The sequence below is a fragment of the Alligator mississippiensis genome, chromosome 9 (assembly GCF_030867095.1).
Source record: "Alligator mississippiensis isolate rAllMis1 chromosome 9, rAllMis1, whole genome shotgun sequence".
NCBI lineage: Eukaryota > Metazoa > Chordata > Crocodylia > Alligatoridae > Alligator > Alligator mississippiensis.
Genome location: NC_081832.1, coordinates 52,930,459 through 52,953,346, shown reverse-complemented (window position 1 = coordinate 52,953,346; position 22,888 = coordinate 52,930,459). Strand labels below are relative to the sequence as shown.

The following is a 22,888-nucleotide window of genomic DNA, read 5'->3' as shown; positions in this document are numbered from 1 at the left end:
ATGTAGTAGATTAATGCTCTTTCTCCCCTTTGAAGAAGTATTGAAACAGTTTCCTATATAGTACAATTTAGGGGGTATTAATGCAGCTCTAGAGATGTGCATATTTTCGATGAGACTTAAAGCAGAGAACATAGCCATGAAAGGTCATGTTGGTTTTTAAAAAAATTAAATAAAATAGGGGCATTCATCTTGCTGTCTTGGCAAATTATAATTTGGATGCATCTTTCAGTTGAAAATGTGTAATTTGAGTTGTCAAAGGTATTCTTTTGTCCTAAGTTTTTGCTGTTTAGCCATTCTGATTTACCTCAAAGGCTGCTACATCATTAGGACATATTTGATGATTTCTTTGTATTCTGTGTTGGTTGTAAAATATTGTGGAGTCATGCCGCAGATGAAATATGCTTTTTAATGTCATTGTTAGTTGCTACCTGGTTAGCCTGTGGACATCAGTGTCTCTCATTTACAAAATATTGTGTACTTTCATACTTTGGTTGTTACCTTGAAAAGGAACAATACTGGTACAAGTGTGATACTGACCTATATATATTGTGTGTGCTGTCTCTACTTTTGCTGTCTCTCTGCCTCTGCCGACAGTACTTTTTTTTTTAGCTCATCGGTGTTATCTTTGTCATTCAGCTTGGTAGAATATTATTATAAAAACATTAGTGGGTTTCTTCTATAAATCTGTCTGAGGAGGGAGCTGTCCTCCTCAGTTATCCGGGCCCTCTTCAACACTTATCCCCACCAACACAAATTTTGTTCCACTTGTAAAGTTCTTTGAACTTCTGATAGATCTCTTTCTTTCTCTCAAAACATAGGTGACAGGGTGTGGGGGAAAATGGTGGAAGGAGGCATGAGGGAAGATACAACCACTCTGACAGGGTAGGGGCATATTCAGGAATCAGCTTTCATAGACTACCTTGTGAGGAGAAGGTCTTGATTAGTGTATGACAACAATTCTTCAGGCTCAGTTATTGTGTAAACTTCCCATTATGAGTGAGGTAATTGCAGTTGATTGAAGGGTGTAGTCCATACCTCTGGACTACTCCCCTCAAACAACTGGGCAAAGCCATGCCAGGGGAACAGGAGGTGTGTTAGGCAGTTCTAAGAGTGAGTGTGGGAGCCTGGGAGGAGCATGCATGGGTGCCATGAGTGGGGAGGGAGGGGGGAATGCAGCAGTCATATCCATGCTGGAAGAGCAAAGTTATGAGGCTACCATTACTGCTAAGTCATGGACTCCACTGGGGCAAGGAACAATTTTGGCATCCTTCCTAAGTTGGTGTGTGGGGCTGGTGCTCCTCTCACTCCGAGCTACTAGGGTTGTGTGAAGCCCTATTCAATTCAGATTTGGATTTGGCCTGAATCAGGGACAGTGATTCGATTCATTGATTCGGCTCACTTTCCCTGATTTGATTCAGCTGAATCTGAAGAATTGATGCTGATTTGGAGAATCAGCGATTTGGACATAGACACAGCTTTAAAAGTTTTTTTCTATATACCTTGTGGTAGTAGGCATGGCTTGTGATCGCTGTAATGATGAGATGCATGGAACGTCCCACAAGAGTGCAGAGAGGCTCTCCACATGCTCGGTGGCAAACCCAGAAGTGGACTGGAAGTATTTCTGATCCACTTCTGCCAGGGAGTGTGCTGGGGATCCCTCCCATGCCTCCCCGGTTTGGCGATCACCTACAGGGGGACTCCAGGTGCTCCCCCCAGACCCAGGAGGCACCAGTCACTGAGCCAAGGGGAGGTGGCAGATGCAGAAGTAGACCGGAAGTGCTTCTGGTCCACTTCTGGGTCAGCTGCTGAGTGCATTGGGGAGCACCCCCATGCTTCTGTGGGACACTCACTGCTCCCCAGCATTGCAAGATTCACGAGCCCCTGCTACCTAGAGATGTAGAAAAAACATTTAAAGCTGTCTCTATGTCTGAATCTCCGAATCTTTCTGAATCTCTCCAAATCAATTTGGAGGGTTCTGATTTGATTCAGAGAGATTCAAGGGTCCTCTGATTCAATTCAGATTTGGAGATTTGGCCACCAAATTGGGCCAAATCTCCGCCAAATCAAATCGGGGACTGAAGCTTTGCACAGCTCTACTAGCTACGCTACTAGAATAGTCAGTGGTTTGATTCTCTTGCCAAATTAATTTGACATCTCGAGAACAGGCTCCATAAATGATCATTTTCTGTAGCACTTTAGATGATGCATTATTTGGCTTCAGTTACTCTGGAAATTCAGTTATCTCAAAATAACAAATTCTAAATATCTACATTAATACAGGTGATTTGGATGTTAAATGAACAGCAAATATTATTTTTAAAACTGTTTTTAGTTTGCAAGCTTTCAGATTACTTTGATAATTAACACCTTTTCCTCTACATAATTAATTCTTGGAATTTTCTCCAGCCAAAATATTTATGTTAATTTCAGTGTTCTTCTTTTAAGAATATGCACCTATTCCAAGATCTGGCCAGATTTGCTAATACACTTTTCAAATCCCATACTTAATACCTATTTTAAAGAATGAAATTCATTTCCTTGGGTTTTTAAAATGATTTTTTATGTTAAGGTGGATCTGGATACGTTATGTGGGTAAAATCAATGGTTCCTAGAAATGACAGAGGAATTTATAGAGTTTAATAACAATGCACAGTTCACTACTGCAGTTGCATATCTAAGAAAAAATCATAAGGTGACTAATCTTTCTGTAAGTGCTATGCACATTTATGGCATTGTAGGAATAATAATAATAGTTCTTGAGAGGAAAAAAATAGAGCCTATAATTTGAAATAAGCCAATTGCTAAAAAGATTGACAGTATATATATTTTTTTAAACTTCTGGAGAAAAAGCACATTTTTTTTTTTTACTTTTAAAATCTTCTGAATGATAAAAACCTGAATCTATAGGAAGAAAAAAGGTTTCAACCCAATTCCAAACAAATAAGGTCCGGAACCTGGAAACATTTACACACATTTAACTTTATACAAATGTGTAGCCCCATTGAAGCCACATTCACACCATATTCAGCATGGGGTTGCTCTTGCTAAGAGCTGAGCAATTTGTCCCCCAAATAGCAAAGCATTTAAACATGTGCTTAACTTTAAGCACTAAGAGCATCCCCTGGTATGAGCTGTACATTCTTAAAATTAAGCCCAAGTTAACATGCTCTGGGATCAAGAACAGAAATGTCCTCCATTTTCCACATCAAGCCTTATTGTACCTACTGTACCCCCAACTTCATAGCCAAATGTACGTGTTTGTCCCTGTGCAACAACCAGTGGGCTAGGGACCAAAGTTACACCTAAATTGGTTTAAGTGATTGAAAACTGGTTTAAACCTGTAACAGAACAGAAGTTCAATGTACATAAATCACTTTCAAAATGGCCAAAACTAGTTAAAGATAAACCTGGATGAATATAGACTGGATGATCAGATTTAACTGATTTAGGTCAGGTCAGTTTATGGAACTTTTGTCCCAGATCCCTTCCTGGTTCAAGTTAACTCATAGTCCCCCAGAACCCCAGGATGCTTTGCAGCCCTTGGCTATGGCATCTGTTGCAGTGGAGCAGAGACTGCCCTTCCCCTCTGCTCCCTAGCTCGCTTCCTGCCTGTATCTGTCAGCCCATAGGGACGGGGGAAGGGGAACAGATCCCCAGACTGCCTTAGCCTGGGTATATACAGCATGCTGGGAAAGACAAAGCTGCCATGTTGAGAGCTTTTTGCCCCACCACAGCTCCCCAACCACTACTGGGGGCATCTCAGGGAGCTGGGGGAAATTCCCCATCTCCTCCTCCCCTGCATATCTGCTTGCCTTAGTTGCTGCCACAGGGGGGAGCAGGAAGGAGTTCCTAAGGCCCTGGGGGTGCAGGCACTGGGGAGCCTCTGCCTTGAGGGCTTCTTCCACCCTGTCCCAGGGTCCCCTAGCCAGGCACAGACCTAGGGAGCTGAGGGGAATTCCCTACCTTCCCCTTCCCAGCTGCTGATCAGCCGCTGCCAGAAGACCTCTGGGCCAGGTGCCTGCCTATGCAGTGCAGCATAGGGACACCTGGGAGCCCTTGCCTTGGGGGTGCTTGCCCCCACCCCAGCCCAGGGTACTGGGGAGCCAACTGGGGATAGCCCCACTTGGCTGACCTTGCAATGGCCAGCAGTCTGGGAAACATGCTGTAGCACCCCCTTCTCCACCCGGCCCCCACGCCATCTACTGTCCTGGGACAGTGCAGGCCTCCCCCTGACTTCCCCAGTTGAAAACTGAATGCCAGTTCAGTTGGTTATCAGTTCAATCTACGCAGCTTAGATGAAGCTTTCTAGATTGAATCAATTCTGAATTGGGCTTTTTGACCGTCTGTACTTAGCCATGTAGGATTTACTACAGCAGATGGCTAAACTTTAGTCTATCAAAGCCATAGAAGTCTTTACTTTCTAAAACTCTAAACGGTTCTGAACATTTGAAAATAAAGATATTTGACTTTATTTAATATCTGTTGAGACCGTTTTACTCATATTTTCTCCATACCCAATAAAAGCTTTCTACATGATTTTTAATTGAAAATGGCAAATGTGTAACCATAATGTTCCGACATCCTCTCCATAAACATATGCACATGCATTTTCACCAAAGTTAATAGAGTAGTGGCTCTGTCCTGTATATAAATTTTCAGATGGAAAGTTATAATAACCATCTGACAGTTAGGAGAAGATAAAATAATCTTAGCTTCCTAAATGTTAGCACTTTCTGGGTGACTGTGGTGTTGATTCGGGTATCAGTATTTTGAAAACTGTTCCCCTGTCTCCCTCCCCCAAGCTAGTGGTATCTCACTTAGTTTAGCCTCTTGTCCTTTCTTGAAATCTATTTAAAAGATTGACATTCAAAATTGAATATTCTAGTAAAATGTAATATAACACATTTTAATATATACCTGGCAGTCCTAAGTGGCTTTTTAGTGTCCAAAGTAACAATTTGAAGCTGCTGTTATATATGCAACATGTATCACCTCACATGTTGGAAAGCCAGTGCCTTCTCCATACCAATTTTCAAAGGGAGGCAAAAAAGAATAAAGATAGGCCTGTGCTATTTACATATAGCTGTGCTCCATTATCCTGGTATTTTTAGGTTGCTAAGTAAAGATGAGTTTTGTCTTCATATAGGTCTGATTTTCAGCTTTGCTACACCAATTTTATACTGTATGGCTCCATTGACTTCAGTGGAATCATGCCAACTAAAACCTAGATAGCAGAATGGGAAATCAAGCCTCAGCATGTTTTTTTGCTGGATGAGTGTTATCATGAAATGTGCTGTGTTTTATTAATCCTTTTTGTGAAATATCATTTTAGGAGTTGATCATAGCTTTTTTTTCTTTTCTGGAGTCCTGACCACAAGACTTGATACATCCTAACATAAACTCCAAGATGTAATTTGTAAGAATTGCTAAGTTAAGACCTATGTAGTTACATGGAGTTTTTGTTGGAAGCTTTCACGTCACTCTGTTGCCTCATGAAGAATTTATTAAATTTACAAAGTATGTCTAAGCAAAGTATCACTAATTTATGAAGTTTCCATCGTCATATTTGTGTAGACTAAGGACAAATGGGAAATATCATTTGTGCCGCTGGTTTGGTGTTCAAGAAGCAAAAATATAAAAATCTAATGGGCCTTATTACACTGTGTCTTACTGTACCACTTTTTTGCTGTTTTAGATGCAGGAATCCTCTGCAAATTATTAAGGTTCCAAAGAGAGGGAGGCATTCAAAGCTGCTTTTGGTTTCATTTAGGGCATCTATAAACAAGCACATAAGCTACTCTGATGTGATGGAATTCCTGCTCTGATGTTCATCAAACGAGCTTTAGTTCAAGTGCCCCCATTGCCATTTTAAGCATGGGGATGCTGATACATGAGATGCAGGGGTGCCTCCACCCCCCTGCACCTTTGGAGTACGTGTAAAAGTGGCCTTAGTTTCTGCTTTTAAAGACAAATACTGATCCCACTGGGCTTCAAGGAAGTGGCAGTTGGAGCAGAAGGCCTTGTATGCATATTCAGCTACAACTTTCCCTGGGATAGTTAGCGACTTTTATCCTTCTAGCTGCCATATATTGAATTGAGGGTATTGCGGAATAATGAGCATGGGATCCAGATAAATCTCTACACAACTTTGTAGTTCTTTACTTTGTAGAGTGGATAGATCCTTCAGGGTGCATCTAAATGTGCCATTAAGACAACATGATAAATTCCAGCACAATTTGAGCCAGAGTCAACTGCTCCTAGGCACAGCATCTTAGACTGTTGCAGACCCGAGCACAAGTGAAGACAGGGCAAAGCAACCCCAGGCTGGCAAGAGGCCTGGTGGCATTGTTGAGCAGCAGAGGTTCTGGCTGGGGCACAAGTGCGGGGCTAAACAACAGGCAGCCCCCTGCACTTTAGCACCCTCAAGTCCAAGCCTATGCCCCAGCCAGTCCCTGACAGTACTATCCTATAATGGAGTTAATTTACTGCACCCTAACACCAGCACACGTGGACTGTGATGCTGTACTGTGGAGCTGATTAGTCAACTCAGTGGTAAAGTACACATGTAGATGCAACTTCTGTTCCCTCTTCCACGTTAGATTTTGTTTCCATATAACTCACTGTGAGAATCTGGAACCTCAACCCACTCCTTTTGCAGTCAAGAGACCCTACTACTATCAATGAAAGCAATATCAATCCTTGGCTTCTCAGAATGAGATTTTGTGTTTCCTTTAGGAATTAAGTCTGTTTGGTTTTGCAGTTGGGTTGAAGATGGCTCTTAGTGACAGGGAAGAAGGGACTTTCTTGTTCCTTTGGCATGGCAAGGTTACACTTCTGATGCAGCTTCTTTCTATTTCTGTGATTGCCTTTCTACTTGCACATTCAAGTCTTGTCTTTATTTGTCATAGGACATGAACACACACACATTTGGACCCTTTTCAAAAGGGCAGCAGCTGCTTTATTCTAATGGTAACATATGGACAAATTGGGAGCAATACAAATCTAGCAAAATTTCTCCATCTTTAACATTGCTTCATCTAGAGTTGAAGTTGGACCAGTTTTATTCCAATTGTACCATTCTTGGATTGTCTACACATAAGAAATAGAATGTAACAGTTGCTGCCCTTTTGAAATGGCTCCAGATGTATGTAGATTCATAGATCCATAGATTGTTAGGGGCTGGAAGGGACCTTGTAGATCATTGGGTCCAGTCCCCCTGCAATATGTGTGTCTATACCCATAGCTATGTCCAGATGGAGAGATGTCTGGGCTGGTAACAAATTACTTCACTAAGATCAGGATGTGGAGTCAAAGTAAATTATGAAGTTTTGTGTCCCTTCAATTTATCCCTTAATTTCTGAGCATACTGTTTTTGCAAAACTAGTAGTGAAAAAACTTGATACTTGAAATCAGTCATATGGTTGTTCAGTTTCCATCCTTATCATGGATACCAGCTGGGGGAGGGAGGGGGGAAGCAAAACCTTCCTTTGGGACAAATAAGAATTTTGCTTTAGTTATTGACTGAAATAAGTCTTTGAAGCAATTGATTTATAGAAATGTTCATGCATCAGATATCCCTATAGAGTTGCTTTCTGTGAAAAATCAAGTGTATACAAAGACTTTTTCTTTGATTTAATCTTTTACATGTTATGGGAAATTTTATGGAAGAAAATGAAAATGCTGTAACTAAATTGTTTCTTTGCTGAACCTGAGCACTGATAACTAAATTATACAATTGATTGTGAGTGCTATCACTGGGCATTATCACTTAACTTTAGGCTTTGTTGCACCTTGTAGTGTGAGCTGCACAAATGTTGATGGGTGTTAGTGGTAGCCCAAGCTTGGAGCAGTCACACTTCAGGCCAACAGGACTGAAAGGTAAGAATCCTCTCCTCCCATTCTGGCCTTCCTTCCTTCCCTTGGGGCTCGCCTAGTTTCTCCCCCCTCCTCCCCATCCCCATGGCTCCCCCTCAACTTCAAGGTCCTTCCCTGTCCCTGCTCCTACTTGTAGCTGCCCAGCTCTCTGTCCCTGGAGAGCAGGGAAAGGTTAACCTACCTGCTTAGCCACTGCTGCAGGGCTACAGCTGTTCTTGGGGCTGAGCCCACCTAGAGAGCAGCAGCTGAAATGACCAGGTAGGCAAATTAATATGTTACTGCCTTCTCCCCCAGTACAGACAGCATGGCAGCCACAAGTAAACTTAGTGAGTAAAGAATCTGGAGCACTGGGGAAGGTGGAAGGGGAAGCAGGCCCAATTCTGGCCCAGAGATGGGGGGGGGGGGGGGAGAGTGGCATTTACACTCCTAGAGTGACTACATCTTTGTATGACATGAGCTGGGTAGCACAGATCAGCTATAATCCTGCCCTGAACTGGCATAACTTTGAGCTGCATAACGAGTGCTTAAAGTTAGTTTCAGGTGTTAATATGTGGACAGTCCAGGTGTTAAGAGCTCCAGGAGCTGCCCAAAATTACCATGGAAGCAAAGCCTTAGAAAACCAAATCCTTAAAAACATTTGAAGAGTTAACTTTCAGCTACGGGTTGTTAGATATTTACAACATTGAGCTATAACTTCTGCACAGTAATTAGAAGGGGTTATTGTTCTTCAATAGTAAATGTAGGCACTTAGATTTCATTCACTGACATTTCTTTGGCAATACTGTCAAACTCCTACCTACTCTCTGTAGGCAAGTGATTAATGTGCTACATTTATAATAGTTATTTAAAAATATAATTTAACTGTATCTACATAGTCCTAATGTTGAAATTTCAGAATGTTTACTCACTCTGGCCTGATCCTGCACTTTTGGAAATTTTTTATTAAATTCAGGAAGCCTGTGATCAGTTGCTTTGAAAACAGGTATTTTAATTACTACAGTAAAAGCCCGGTTATCCAGCATTCTGCTAGCTGGAATACTGTATTAACCAGAATTTCCAGCTGGCTGGCTGGACACAGAGGGATGGGGTGGGGGAAGCTCGCATGCAGCAGCTGCCACCACCACCTGCCATCCTACGATGCCGCCATTCCACATCCAGTCAAAATGTCCACCCTGCACTGCCGCCACTCCGCATCCAGCCACGACTACTCCCCCCCACTTGCTCCCCTGTTCTTCATCTGGCTGAAAACCACTGGCTTCAGGTAACTGAAATTATTAGATACCCGCACCTGCCATTCCCTACTCATGCTCGATAACAGGGCTGTTACTGTACTATATTATACCTGTTTTTAAGGTAGTTCCCCATGGTTTCTGCTAACTTAAAAAAAAAAAAAGAGAGAGAGTCACTCTGAGAACAGGGTGCATGCATATGCCTGTGCATGTGCACACATACCAGAAATAAAGTTAAAAGCAGTGAAAAATTCTTAATGATGGTGAACAGTTTAACTTACTACTATACAAACAAAGGAAGGTAACCAATTTTCAGAGAAAGTGGAGTTAGGTTTAACTGGTTTGAAAATATGAGAGAGATTCTTGGAAAACTAACTTGAAATACCTATAATTAATTTTCTTGGGAAAGAAAATCCTAAACAAGATAAAGTTTACAGTCTAAGCCAATAACACAATCTGTTACATTTCTGTTAATTTAAGATAAATAGTAGGAAATGCTTCATATTCATAACTCTTTTCTTCCTCTTCGTGATCTCTTTTCTCTGACATAATGCAGACAAGTATCTAAAAAATCCCATAAGATCTCTTCCTAAGGCTATTCTGCCAGAAACTGTGGTTGTTGCTGAGTCTACCTGAATGCCTATTTAGCCTATTCCTTAATATCTCTGAAACCTATTTTTGCACATAATTGAAATTTTCCTCTAGGCTGCATCCAGATGTGAAGGCATGTGCAATTTGTGGTGCCAGAAACCACGTATGTGGAAAGTTAAAATGTGTCCTACACTGCAAATTTGCAGCATGGGGGCAAAGTTTGCTACCAGGATTTCCTGGTAGCAAAAAAAAAAAGTGCCAGGAACAAAAGCAGTGCACAGCACACACAAATAGCATGCATTGGAACTAATGGAGCCTTGGTCCTCTGGTGAGATGCTCTGGCTGCCAGCCAGAGTGCCTCTACTGTTCCATTTGTACTCATGCTACTCCAGCACACTGAGAGCAGGGAAGAGCTGGGCAAGGGAAGTTTGCCCAAAGTGGGACAATGTGTCCTGCAACAAAGTGCACATGCTGGGGTGTGTGCTGAAATGCAAAGTATTGGAACAAATTTGTGCCAACTGCTATTTGTGCTGCTGCAAGTGCATGTCCCTGTACATGTGGATACAGCCTTAGGTCATGTCCAGATGAGCACAACCGTGAAGTACATGGCACTGTACAGTATGTGCCATGTGTGGAATAACACACTTCACATTCAGGCATTCTCTGCACTGCTACCTTGCATTGCAGGGTGTTTTTTGACCCTGAAAGATTCTGGGGTCTAAAAAACCTGCACAGAAAAAAAGTTGGGCAGAGTATGTGGCGGCAGCACATGCCGCCCAAAACCAGAGCCTGGATGGCCGGAGTCAGCTTCTGGGGCATCACAGTTGCTGGCCCCAGCCTCTCCTACCCCACCCAGGGTAACCTGCCATGCACCAGAGCACGTGTGGCACAGTTGTTCCTTGGGGAAAATTAGTTCCTCGGACACAAAGTGTGCTACTGCTACTTGTCTCCAGGAAACCAAATGTCCACACTCATCTGGACGCAGTCCAAGTGTCCTTTTTGTGTTGGAATATCAAACCATAAAAATCTTCAAAAGTACATGGATGTTCCTGCTGTAATTGAAGGGATCAGAGCAGGTGCTGGAGTGCTGTGGGAGGCATAGCTGCCTGAAGTGTGCAGCTCCCCTTTTCCCCCTATAGAGCAGAGACAGAATATCTGTCAAGACTAAACTATATATATAATTTAATTAAATAGGAAAGAACCAGAACATAACATATACACCGGAAATATAGGGACTATAGGTAACATAGGTACAGCTAGTTAGCCTCTGGATACCTAGGAGAGATCAGGGAAGCAGAAAGGTTTGACAACAGTCATGCATCCTTATACTCTATAAAGAAGCGATTCCCAACCTCAGGTCGTGACCCAAGTGAGGGTCATAGGGGCAATGCCAGCAGCGCCACACACAAAGAATGAACTGTGCCATGTACCAGGAGCTCCTCCATCTCTGCCAGTGGGCCGCCGCTGGCACCACCACTGCAGCAGTAGGTTGCGGCAAAAAAAGGTTGGGAACCACTGCTATAAAGGATGTTAAATGACAAAGCGTGAGATGAAGGTTCCCAAAATGTGCGGTGCAGATCTCACAATATTTGAGGTGTGGAAAGGCACAAAAATTGAGGCGTGGAATCCCTGCACCCTGGGAGGGGAAAAGAAAAGAGGTGAGTGAGGATTCCCTCTTACTGACAAACCCCCTCTGCTGCTTTGGCCAAGAATAGGACCTAGGCCTCCCACATAACAGTGAGGAGTCTACCACCGAGCCGCCAATCCCTGACCTGCCTCCTGTGGCTTCAGGGCTTCAGTCTCTCCAGGACCCTCTGCATGCTGTCTGTGTGCCAAGCTGCCAGGCCTACAGTTGAGGTTTGAAGACCCAAGTTGCCACCTGCAGCTAAGGGCTTTGGTCCCTCTGGGACCCTCCACACGTTGCCTGCAAGCTGAGCTGCCCGGCCTCCTGCCAGGGGTTGAAGGCCTGAGCTACAGGCTCCGGTCCCTCTGGGAACCTCTGCATGCCGAGCTGCCTGGCCTTAGGCCTGGTGGGTTTGGAAGCCCGAGCTACTGCCTGTGGCTCAAGCGCTTTGGTCCCTCCTGGACTCACCACATCATGCATGTGTGCCAAGCTCCACAGCTGCTTCCTGTCTGAGGCAGCATCTTCTGGGGCTCTTCTGAGGCAACTGCTCTGCCCTGCCAGTCAGCTCAAACCATCTCTTCTTCAAAACCCCTCTTCTCCGTCCCCCGTTGATCCACCCCGGGAGCTGGGTGCACTGCCCTTTTATTCTCTTCAGGTGACGAAAGGAACCAATTGGGAGAGCGAGAGGGCTATCTCTCTCTCTGATCCGATTCTTCACTTCACCCCTGGCTAGGAGTGGTCCCCTGCCATTACCTGCCCCTGCCATTGCCTGGTTGGTGTGGAAGGAGAAATGCCCCAACCAATCAGTTTTGAACTTTACAAAACCCATGGGCCCAGCTGCCCCCAGCAAGGCCCCAGCGGCAAGCCTGTCACAAAAGGAAATTTGTTAATTGATCAGTTCTGCAAAAAGCTGGTTTTTTACTGAAAGATGCTCCGTGTTATCATTGTCTCCAGTTAATTTCATGGGGAGTTGAGGGTACTAACCACTTTTTTGGACTTTCAGCCCCTTGAACTTTCAGCCATTGCAGGATTGGGCCCACAATACAAACATTTAAGTGCACGAGAGTTGTCTTTAGGTTATTCATGAACATTTCAGATAATTCTCTCACAGTTTTTTGTAATGCAGTAATAAACCTATTCAAGTTGCAGGTGCCTGTCACATGATTTGTTTAGACTGCTGTTTTTTAAACGTGGGTGTGTAGTGTTTGTATGTGGTAACAATTCTTGTGTATTCATTCCAGTGTTATTTCAATTTCTTGTTGATTTTTTTTTTAAAACAAAGCCAATATACAACTCATGGCATGCTGCTGAAAATCACTCCCCCGCATCATGCATGTTTGAAACATTGTAAATAAAAATGCAATCTGTTCAAAAGTCATGGATGGATTCTTACTAGTATAAATTGGAGTGGCTGTTTAAAACAGGTAAGAAGCTGGTCCATATCTTTGCAGCATAGTTACTTTCCTTGATTACTAGTAGCACTTTAGATTACTGAAACTGGAAAAATGTTATATTTTATTTTTATTCTTGGTTTACTTTCTGTATATTTGTTTATCCTCAGCATTCATGGAGTCAGTATTAACTTGTTTATGGTGAGCTTCATTTATGAAATCTCCTTGCTACAATGCTGAAAGCATGAACACTTCAGAGACTTTTTATTTAAGAACAGGAAAAGCACATCAAGGAAAATATGGCCTTTTGTCTTAGGTATCTTAAAGACCTTAGATGTTTATACACTCTAAAATTGGATCCTAATTTCAGGTGACACTGTCCAGTTAACCTTGAGTACATGTGGATGAAAAACAAAGCCAAAAAGGAACAAAACCTGAACAAAATAAAAAAAGCAGAACCTGAGAGAGAGACAAAAATATACAGCATGAAGTTTAGATACTTGTTAAATATATATATAGCCTTATAAAAATAGGAGTATTTCACTTCAAATGCATTTCCTATGTCCTATTCTTGATTAGTTATGCTGTCTCCATTTTACCCCTGGAGTAAAATTTACTAGGGCTGTCAATTAATCGCAGTTAATGTGCACGATTAATGCATTAATTATTGTTCACATAAATTTTTTTAATGCATTAATCACATGTGGTTTTGGAGCCCACACCTGGGCTCTACCCAACCACTGTCACTATTGCCTCTGGGCCACCCTGCGGGGGCAGCGCTGACAGCACAGAGGACTTCAGGGCAGCCTGGGCATGGACTTTGGGCAGCTACAAAAGGTGGAGAGGGGCACACACAGACATGCAGGCAGCCAGCAACACAGCCTGGTGGCATGTGGAGCATTGCCCAGCAGGCAAATCTGAAGGGGAAGGGCTGTGGGTAGGGCAGATTGAGGCCCCCACAGTGAGGCAGGGAATGCAGCAGAGGCAGGGACTGGGATGAATGGGGACCCAGGGTGGGTTGTAGCACCACAGGGGTGCCCCCTGGATTTGTGCGTGGGGCAGAGGTGGGCTACCACTGTGGGCTGTGGCCTTGGACCCCCACTGCCTTTGCCTCAGGAGCTCTGCACTGGCTGCACCACGTCCTGTGCCTGCACAGCAGCGGAAGGCACGTGGCATCATGTGGCTCCTGGGGCAACAGCAGCAGGGCACAGAGCCCCAGCCTGCACACAGATCCAGGGGGGACATGTGCGATTAAAATTGTGATTAATTGCAACTAATTTTTTTAATGCCGCAACTAATCGCTATCAAATTTTTAAATAATTTGACAGCCCTAAAAGTTGCATTTGAAAGATGAAGCTGCATCTACTTATCTGAAGTCTGAGTAAGGCAGAGGTCCCTACAGTTCCCCACCAAATAGAATGAGCATGTGCACCAAGGAACTTGGGCCATTTTGGTTTCGACAGTTTTTTCTGCCAATAAGCTCTGGACACAGGATGCAGACTGTCAAATGAGGTCAGTAAAACTGGTAACAAGCTGGCTGAGTGCATGTTGTTTCTCTGAAGGACCGCTCTTTCATAAGCTTGCAACAAGTTTCCACTTTGCTGTTCCATAGTATTTCTTCTCTGCAGCCTCTTTCTTGCCCTGACCCTTTTCTTCTCTGTCTCAGACGCACTCAAAGCTATGTGTATATTTCTAGGTTTGAGTTAATAGACTCTGTTTCATCGGTGTGTGACGGGTATTCAGACAAACATTTTTTGCATCTGAGCGTAGGATTCTAGGACCTGACTATTCTATGACCTATCTTTCCAACTGTACCCTAAACGAGATCTTCATTAGTAGCGTTTCTAATGGGTTTATAATGGAAACAGTCCACGAATACTACAGTGTAACACTTGTTTATCTTCTGATACTTATATCTGGAATGTTTGAGATTTTTTTATAGTGAGCAGGAGTGTGTTGTTATTGTTTTCTTTCCTAGTGCTGTGTCATCTCTCCCTAATCATCTCACAGACAGAAACTCAAATTTATGATGCTTTTAAAAGCAAGTTAAAGAAAGCCTCACTTATAAGTAACAGGAGGAATTTTCTGTACTCCTTTTTTAAAGTTTAAAAAGTAAACAACATATGTCTGAGAGTGTGTGGGAAGCAAAAAGTCAGTACACTGAACAACTTTTATGTTAATCAAAGCACACAGTAGATATTTGCAGAAACATAGCATTGATATTGATAATATATGTTTGACAGAAACTCAGAGAAAGAATAACCTTTGATATAATGTGTAATTCACAATTTCATACTAAATTATGCTAAAATAGGCAATACATAAAAAGGCATGATTTTGCTCAAAGAATAATTGTAATTTGGGTATTACACAGGTAGATTTGCATACACTAATATTAGCAGACGTAGTAGCCTGACTCTAATAAAAGCTCTGATTTTGTACTTGGGGTACTCATCTGTAACTTTAAGTATCCTGGAATTATTCATAGAAATCCTCATGTACTTAACCATAGATAAAAGCGTTTGCAAAAATATTTCATAAGACTGTAACTCAAACACTGTCCCACAAATAACAGCAAAGGTTTTTTACTGTGATACCAAGTTAATAAAGATATATGTACTTTGCGAAAAACAGTATTTTATAAATGCCAGTTACAAAATTACTTTGCTTTGAATCTCTGAAATTGCTTCAATCTTTTTGCTAAAGTTTAATATAGTGGTGTGATTTGGAAAGTAATGTGGACAGATCACCTGGTATTACTGAGCTTTACTACATGCTACAGAGTCAGTATAAAATGGCCTTGGGAAGATTGCTGAACAACTTGGGGAATCTCCTTATGTCAACAGTCAAACATAGAGGCTTTTACATTGTCTACTACTGGTCGGGGGGTGAATGGAGGTGAGTGACATGGCCAAGATCCTCTGTGTTATGCTGATCTTTGGCTGTAGTTCTGTAATTTTTATCAGCCCAGTCTAACTTCAAGTAGACCCAACCTCAATGTAGCTCTAAAATATTCCCGGGAAAAAGTCTGTGCACATCACAAAGGTCTTAACAATCAGTTAAGATTGAAGGAGAGCAAAGCCAACTTTTACAGATCCTTCAAACTACATCCCAACCCCATTCTCAGAGTCATCTTTAGCTTGTATCTAGTATAGACCTTACTATAATCCATTTCATTGGTGCTTTATGTACCTCAATTAATGTCTTTCCTACATTGTATTCATTTGGCGTATATTAATGAGGATTTTTTAGTTGTGTTACTGCTATTTGTCTCTTTTTAAGACTACTTTCAGTGTTGTAGCATCATGTTCAAAAGGCTAGTCAGACTTCTGTGCTAGCAGCTTCATTAAAATTCTGTTCTACACATCATCTGACTCACACTTTATAATCTATCAGAACACCTGTTTTCTTTACAATGGCCACAAGGCAGCTCAAAACACTGTGGTATTTAGCATTTAATAATGAGCACAAGATATGTATTTTTGACACTTCAAATTTCCTTTAGAAAAGTGCATGGAAAAAAGCCAAGTTTGAATGAATTATCTAAACTCTCTGCTCACACACATTTCCATTACATGTATTTTAGCGAAACTTTAAAATTCTGTAGCAGAATGAGAAATCATCTATTGCCTTAGCCAGTGGACATTACCTTAGCTGGGGTGGAATCCACTCAGCAATCACTTTAAAAGGTCATTAAAGAGTCTAATAGCAATTTTAAAATATGTTAGCCAGAACTGTTGGAGATTTTTATCTACATTTAAATAAGAATCCTGCACAAGCAGTTCATTGTACCACTTCCCCTATGAGGACACTTAGAAGCTTGACTATATTGTTAACATCTGTCTCTTTATCATTCCATTACTTAAATCATTAGTGGGCACTGCAAACAATCTTTCTTTTAGTTTTAGGCTTTATAACTTGTAGTAGTTAGTCTAATATTAGTCATTTGGTATAGAAATATTTTGAAGGATCAGCATGAGGTGAAATATATGATCTCAAAGGGTGAAAGTCTGTTACCATATTACATAAGCAAAGAACCATTTCCTAGTGGATATGAAATGCTATAGGTTTACTGCTCTAATAGAGGACATACTGCAAGTTGATTATTGTAATCCTACAGTGTTATCTCATCAGTGAGTGGATTAAGGGAGTTCTTTCTGCTGAGGGGTCTGAATAAACATTTTAATTTACTCCCTGCTGTGTCACTGACAAATAGAGGTGTTATCTAGGAACATTTTAAAACATACTGTAAACAAAACTATAGTGGTATACCAGCAATTCTTCTCTTGGCCTTATACTGTCACATGAAGTAAAATAACTTCATGCAACCATGTAATCATAGAGAAAAAGAATAACCATTTTACTTAATGAAGAAACTTAAATTCCTTCCTAATTGGACTAGAGCAAGGTTTTCTTCAGCTGAATAGCAAGAGATCCACCTTCAGATACAGTGTTCTGCATCCATCAGTGGTTTAGGCTCTTTTTTAATGAGACTGTCCAAGGGACAGAAACTTTTAGGGAATACTTTTAGATGAAAAGATTAAATAAAAAACATAATTGGGGTGAAGGGAATATAGACAAACATGCGTGTGCACACACACAAATGAACAGTCAGTTGGAGAACATCGTTGTCGAGGATTCTTTGGTTTAAAACAGTAGAGATATTTTAGTTGCTTCCTTAGCATAGATGTCAAGGGGACCTTCAGGAAATAACATCAAATATATTTGACTTTTTTGTGCTAAAAGTTGTTCCTTTTGAAAACTGCTGTTCCCTGGGAAAGTCTCCTTTTCTGAAAGAAGTGATTGCAGTGCACTTTTTTGCAAAACTCTTAGTTAGCCAGAAGCCAAAGTGGATTTGACACCAGAACAGTGGGCAGATCAGTTGCAGCAGCTAATGCAAGAGGAGGAGAACCAATATTACATCAAAGAAAAGAATTTGAGGGTGCTAATGCAGACGATTCGTTGAGGGTGCTAATGCAGAGGGTTCCTCTTGTAAAGCAATGTCAGGTCTAGCCCAGTGGTGTAGCTCACCTAGTAGTACACTCCAGGGATTTTACAAATGGATGAATAGTTCTGCTTGATAAGGGCGTAGTTGCTAGCCTTCAGTAATTTTCAAAACTGACTTCTTTCCTATATGATACACATTTCTGAAGTTTATTAAAAATACTGAATGGGTGGGCTCAGTGCATGGAAATGGTGTGCTTGCACACACACACACACACCCATAGAGAAAAATGTGTTTGAGATGCATAAATACAATTGGCAACTTTATAATATAGTAATTTCTCCCATTTCAGTGTATATATCTCCCTTTAGGCAGACCAGATGAAATAATGCCTGAATATTGTCATGTAATGAGTGCTATATGAGACTGGCATAACACAGACTCATCTCATTCTTTTAATTTTGGAGGCAATCCTATTTCCTCAATAATTAGGTAAGGGGTATGGCTAACAGTTAAAGGGATCCTGATTATAGAGGCACATCTGGGTGACTGTATACCTTCACTGAGGGGCATATCCTACCACCACTGCTTACCAGACAGGCATATCATTGATACGATTCCCTCAAGTTGGGTAGGTTTTTCATCTGAATAATTTTTCACCTCAGAGTGCGAAGGGTACTTCAAGTGTGCAAACAAGCCATAGGGGTGTGCAAAACGGGCCATATTCAATTCAGATTTGGATTCAGCTCGAATCGGGACAGTGATTTGATTAGTTGTTTTGGGTCACTGTCTCCATTCGATTCAGCCAAATCTGAAGATTCGATGCTGATTTGGAGAATCAGTGATTCAGCCATAGACACAGCTTTAAATGTTTTTTCCACATACCTCGAGGTACCAGGCACAGCTTGTGAATGCTGAGATGGTGGGGCAGATGGAGTGTCCCACCTGTACTTCTGGTCCACTTCCGGGTTCGCTGCTGAGCACATGGGGGGGGCTCCCGCACGCCCCTGTGGCTCAGCGATCAGCTGTGGGGGGACCCCCCAGGTGTCTCCCCAGACACAGGAGGCACCAGTCGCCGAACCAGGGGGATGCGGGGAGGGGGGGGTCAGTGTGTTCCCCAGGAGACTTGAAAGTGGATTGGAAGTACTTCTGGTCCACTTCTGGGTCTGTTGCCAAGTGCACTGGGGAGCCCCCTGCACTCCTGTGGGATGCTCCATCTGCCCCAGCATCTCAGCATTCATGAGCTACCTGATACCTTAAGGTATGTAGAAAAAACATTTAAAGCTGTGTCAATGTCCAAATCATTGAATCTTTCAGAATCTCTCCGAATTGATTTGGAGGGTTCCAGTTCGATTTGGAGAAATTAAAGGGTCTCCTAATTCAATTCGGATTAAGATATTTGGCTACTAAATCAGGTGAAATCTCTGCCAAATCGAATTAGGACTGAAGCTTCACACAGCCCTAGCAAGTAGCCCCTTCTTAATCATCAGGTCCTCAGAATATAATCAGGTTACTCAGGCTATATACTAAGGTCACCCAATTTATCCATATAAGAGAAAATATGAATTGAGCCTGTGGATTACTACAAAATAAATCTGTGAAGCAGAAGTTAATCAAACATGACAATATGGATTGAAATGTGGACAGAATTAAATTAAACGTAACATAAAAGAGTGAATGCTAAACGCTAAACAGAATAAAAGATATAATACACTAGAGACACAGCATATTAAAAACAGGTAGAACATGGTTTGTCACATGACAGGATTTACTATATTGATCATTTGACAAAAAAAAAAGAAAGCTTCTCAAAAGCCCAAAAGCAACAATAATAATACCAAGCTCAATGAATATTAGATTTGCTAACACAGCACAAATGCAACAGCTGAGATTGGTGAAGCTCTCAGGGCATCACACAGAAATGTTGCTGAATCAGAGGTGAGGCTCCAGTGATCATTGGCAGGGTGGTTTGCTTTATAAATTAAATATCTGAACAGAACTACACCTACAGTGATCAGGCTGCCAACGCTTGGTATTCCCAATTCCAATCAGAGCATTGTTTCTGGAGTATTTATATTGCCATTAACCACTACTATTCTCCCTCGCCCTTGTCACTATCTCTGTCTGAAATGTACAGGATGAAATAAAAGTGTGACAGGGATACCTGATGCATGAGTCCTCCATTTGAAGCTTGACACTTGGCAATGGAGACATGGTTGAGCATGGTAGACATGCCAATTCTGAGTCATTTGGAGTGACTCAGATATTTTTTCCATTTAGCTGAATGGAGATATCTAGCAAAATATTTCCTAAAATCAGAGAATTTAATGCAATGATAATTTCTCCAAACTTTTTAACACTGCTTTTTAGACATGTTTTCTGTTTGTTTCTTCAAGCACACTTAGCATTTTAAGATAAATTATATATGGATTTTGAACTCAAGTAATTTAAAAATTGCAAACATTTTTTTTCCCTTGTCTTCCTATTTTATGGCTGGGGTCTTCCAAGCCATGCTTCCTAACATTTACAGCTCTGTAGGTGAAATTCAGTCTCCCGGATAAAAGATATTATACAAGGCCTTCCTCATCACTGAAGCCTGCTTTTAAGAAGTGCAAGGGGGAGGGGAGCAGGGGGAGAGATTGTAGTGGTACAGTTGCATCCTTCTTTGATTCCTCGTCTGTCCAAAATTTAAAATTTGGCAGCGGCAGCAGTATTTTATTGAGGTAGCAGTAAGGTAGTCAGTCGTCCTCACGCCTGAGTATAATCTACCTGATTCCTTCTAAACTCTTTGCTACACGGGTGTTAATGACCCTCTCTCCTTTTTAATGGTCTTTTATGGTTTTACTAATCAAGCTATCCTTTGTTCTGAAATTCTGCTGCCTGTTAGATACTCCTGGTAACTGCTTTTTCACAGCCCTGCAAACTGTTTTTAACTCAAGCTAGAAACACAAAAACCAAGGTGTGGAAATGTTAATTTTGGTGAACGTTTAACTCGAAGTGTGGAAATAACTTTCAATGAAGCATTGGATGCTCATGAAAGCTAGATTTTGTTTTATAAATCTTAAAAAGAGATGTACATTTAATTCTCATAACTACGGGGTTAATGAAACAACATCTTCTGATTATTTTTGCCTAGTTTGTTGTGTTTTTATACATAATATATGATTTATCAAATTAATGCACTTTCTAATAAAGTTATTTTTGTTTTTATTTAAATTGTAAACTAAATAGTATAGCCCTAGGCCCCTAGGTTATTAGTAAATCTTCTAGTTTCTTTTCAAGTAGAGAGAAAAATGTATGTTGTGTTATATGTAATGATACACCACACCATATGCACTCCCATGCCTTTTCAAAATTCTTGATCCAACCATGTAGAAACCAGTGATGCTTCTGCCATTGGTTGAATAAGATGGTGATTTGGGAAATCACCAGACAAACTTGTTGCCGCACAATTAACAAGGGAACAATATTTACTGTGTGGCATCTGCTCAACAGTAACTCTGTGTGTGTGCCTGCTTTTGACCCACAGCTAAAAAAAAAATGAAAGCTAACCCATGATAACTTAGTTCTCACTGAAGGGTAGGTAAGTACTGTTAGTTAGCTTTCATCTACCACAGGTTAAGAGCAGGCACATAGGTAGATACTGCAGAACAGCTGACACATAACAACATGTTTCCTCCACTTTACCTGTTGGTAAATACTTTATCTGTCCATGTCTTGAGGATCAATCTGTGATAGGTAGTGGTTACCTCTACCCTCACATAGTACCAGTTATTGTGCAGCAGCTGATGCATGGTAAATCTGTTGCCCCCCTCCTCTCCCCATCCTCTCCACCACCCCCACCTCCGGTTCCCACCCAAGTAAACTTTTGTATTTTTAAAAGTATTCTTGTAAGTTCTTAATTCCTGTGGTAATAAGTCCCACTGAGTAATTACTGATTGCCTTTATTTATTTATTTATTTATTTTATAGTTCTTTATGACTTTTTACAGTGAATCATTAAACTCAGTTGAATCTATTATCCCTATTTCTTATGCCATTGGAAAGGGTAGATAGGAGCACAGAATAGACATTTTCTCTGATTTCCCATGTCTGTCACATCCTCCGTTATTCAGGGAGTAACAAACTGTGGTGTTGGTATACCTACATTATTTTCAAGGAGCAGTTATTAATTAAAATATACCTGGCCATGTATGATATTCCTCTTTTAGATTAAAATCTTCATTAAACATTCATATTAGTACAATATAACAGGACAGCCTCACAGTTCAGTAGAGTTGAGCTAATTGCTGTTTAGGTTCAAAACCAGCTATGCAGGTAAAATGAATATCTTTTATTTCTTGGGCAAGATTATATACTAGTATAATTAAGATGCACTGCATAATACTGATCATGCTTACTCCAGAAGGAGTTCTTTTAGAAGAAGGTATTTAGCATGTCCCAAGGAGAAGTCCATGGTTAGAAATGGCTAATTGAATTGCAGGAGAATTCCTCTTAGCCAGTCATTGATTTGCATGTGTTGTCTTCCTTCCCTTAGATTTTCTTTCAATGTATTTCATACATGAATAAGTGCTTTTGGAATTTAAGTTTTTATGGGGGGCCTTTTTGTGCATTTCACACTTACTTCATCTACATCTTGCAGTTAAATACAAGAAAAAGTACATTTTTCTTGTATAGTAATACATTCATTAATGATATAAATCTAATAAAGGCAAGTTCATATGTAAGAGTATTATTGAAATGTGTAACTTCAGTCCTAGTTTTCTTTAGGTTTTCCATGACTGAAAACTGCATACTTTTGCACATGTAGTCTGGGAAGCAGTGGCTTTCCAAAAGATATCATGTACATTACTTCTACCAGGAGTTGTAATAATGAGGAAATAGGAAGCTTGCACACTGCATTTTGGAGCATACTCATTGTTTTCAGTCTCCATGAAAACACCACTTTACTAACTCAACATGTACAAGATCCATGGTTGCCAGCTCTCTGGGTTTTGTTGATGATACTGTAGCATAGTATCTTTATGGAAAAGTTAAATTCTTTGCCCATCTTTCCCTTTACTTTTTTAATTTGAGCCACTCCAAGGCATATCCATGTAGAAGATTTGGTCCATTTCCTTTGTCAGTATCATCTACAGTCCCCTTGTGGAGGAAGAGCATATGGGTCCCTTTTAAATAAAATGGCCTTTGAAATAAACTAATAAATATTTTTAAATGGTATAAAATGCCAATGG

At 41.1% G+C, this 22,888-nt stretch overlaps 1 protein-coding gene across 10 annotated transcripts in view; it reads left to right on the top strand.

Moving 5' to 3' along the window:
• The window catches only part of TENM2 (teneurin transmembrane protein 2), a 2,247,577-nt gene that overhangs the window by 1,583,905 nt on the left and 640,784 nt on the right, over nucleotides 1-22,888 (top strand). The gene's annotated exons all lie outside the window — the stretch shown is intronic.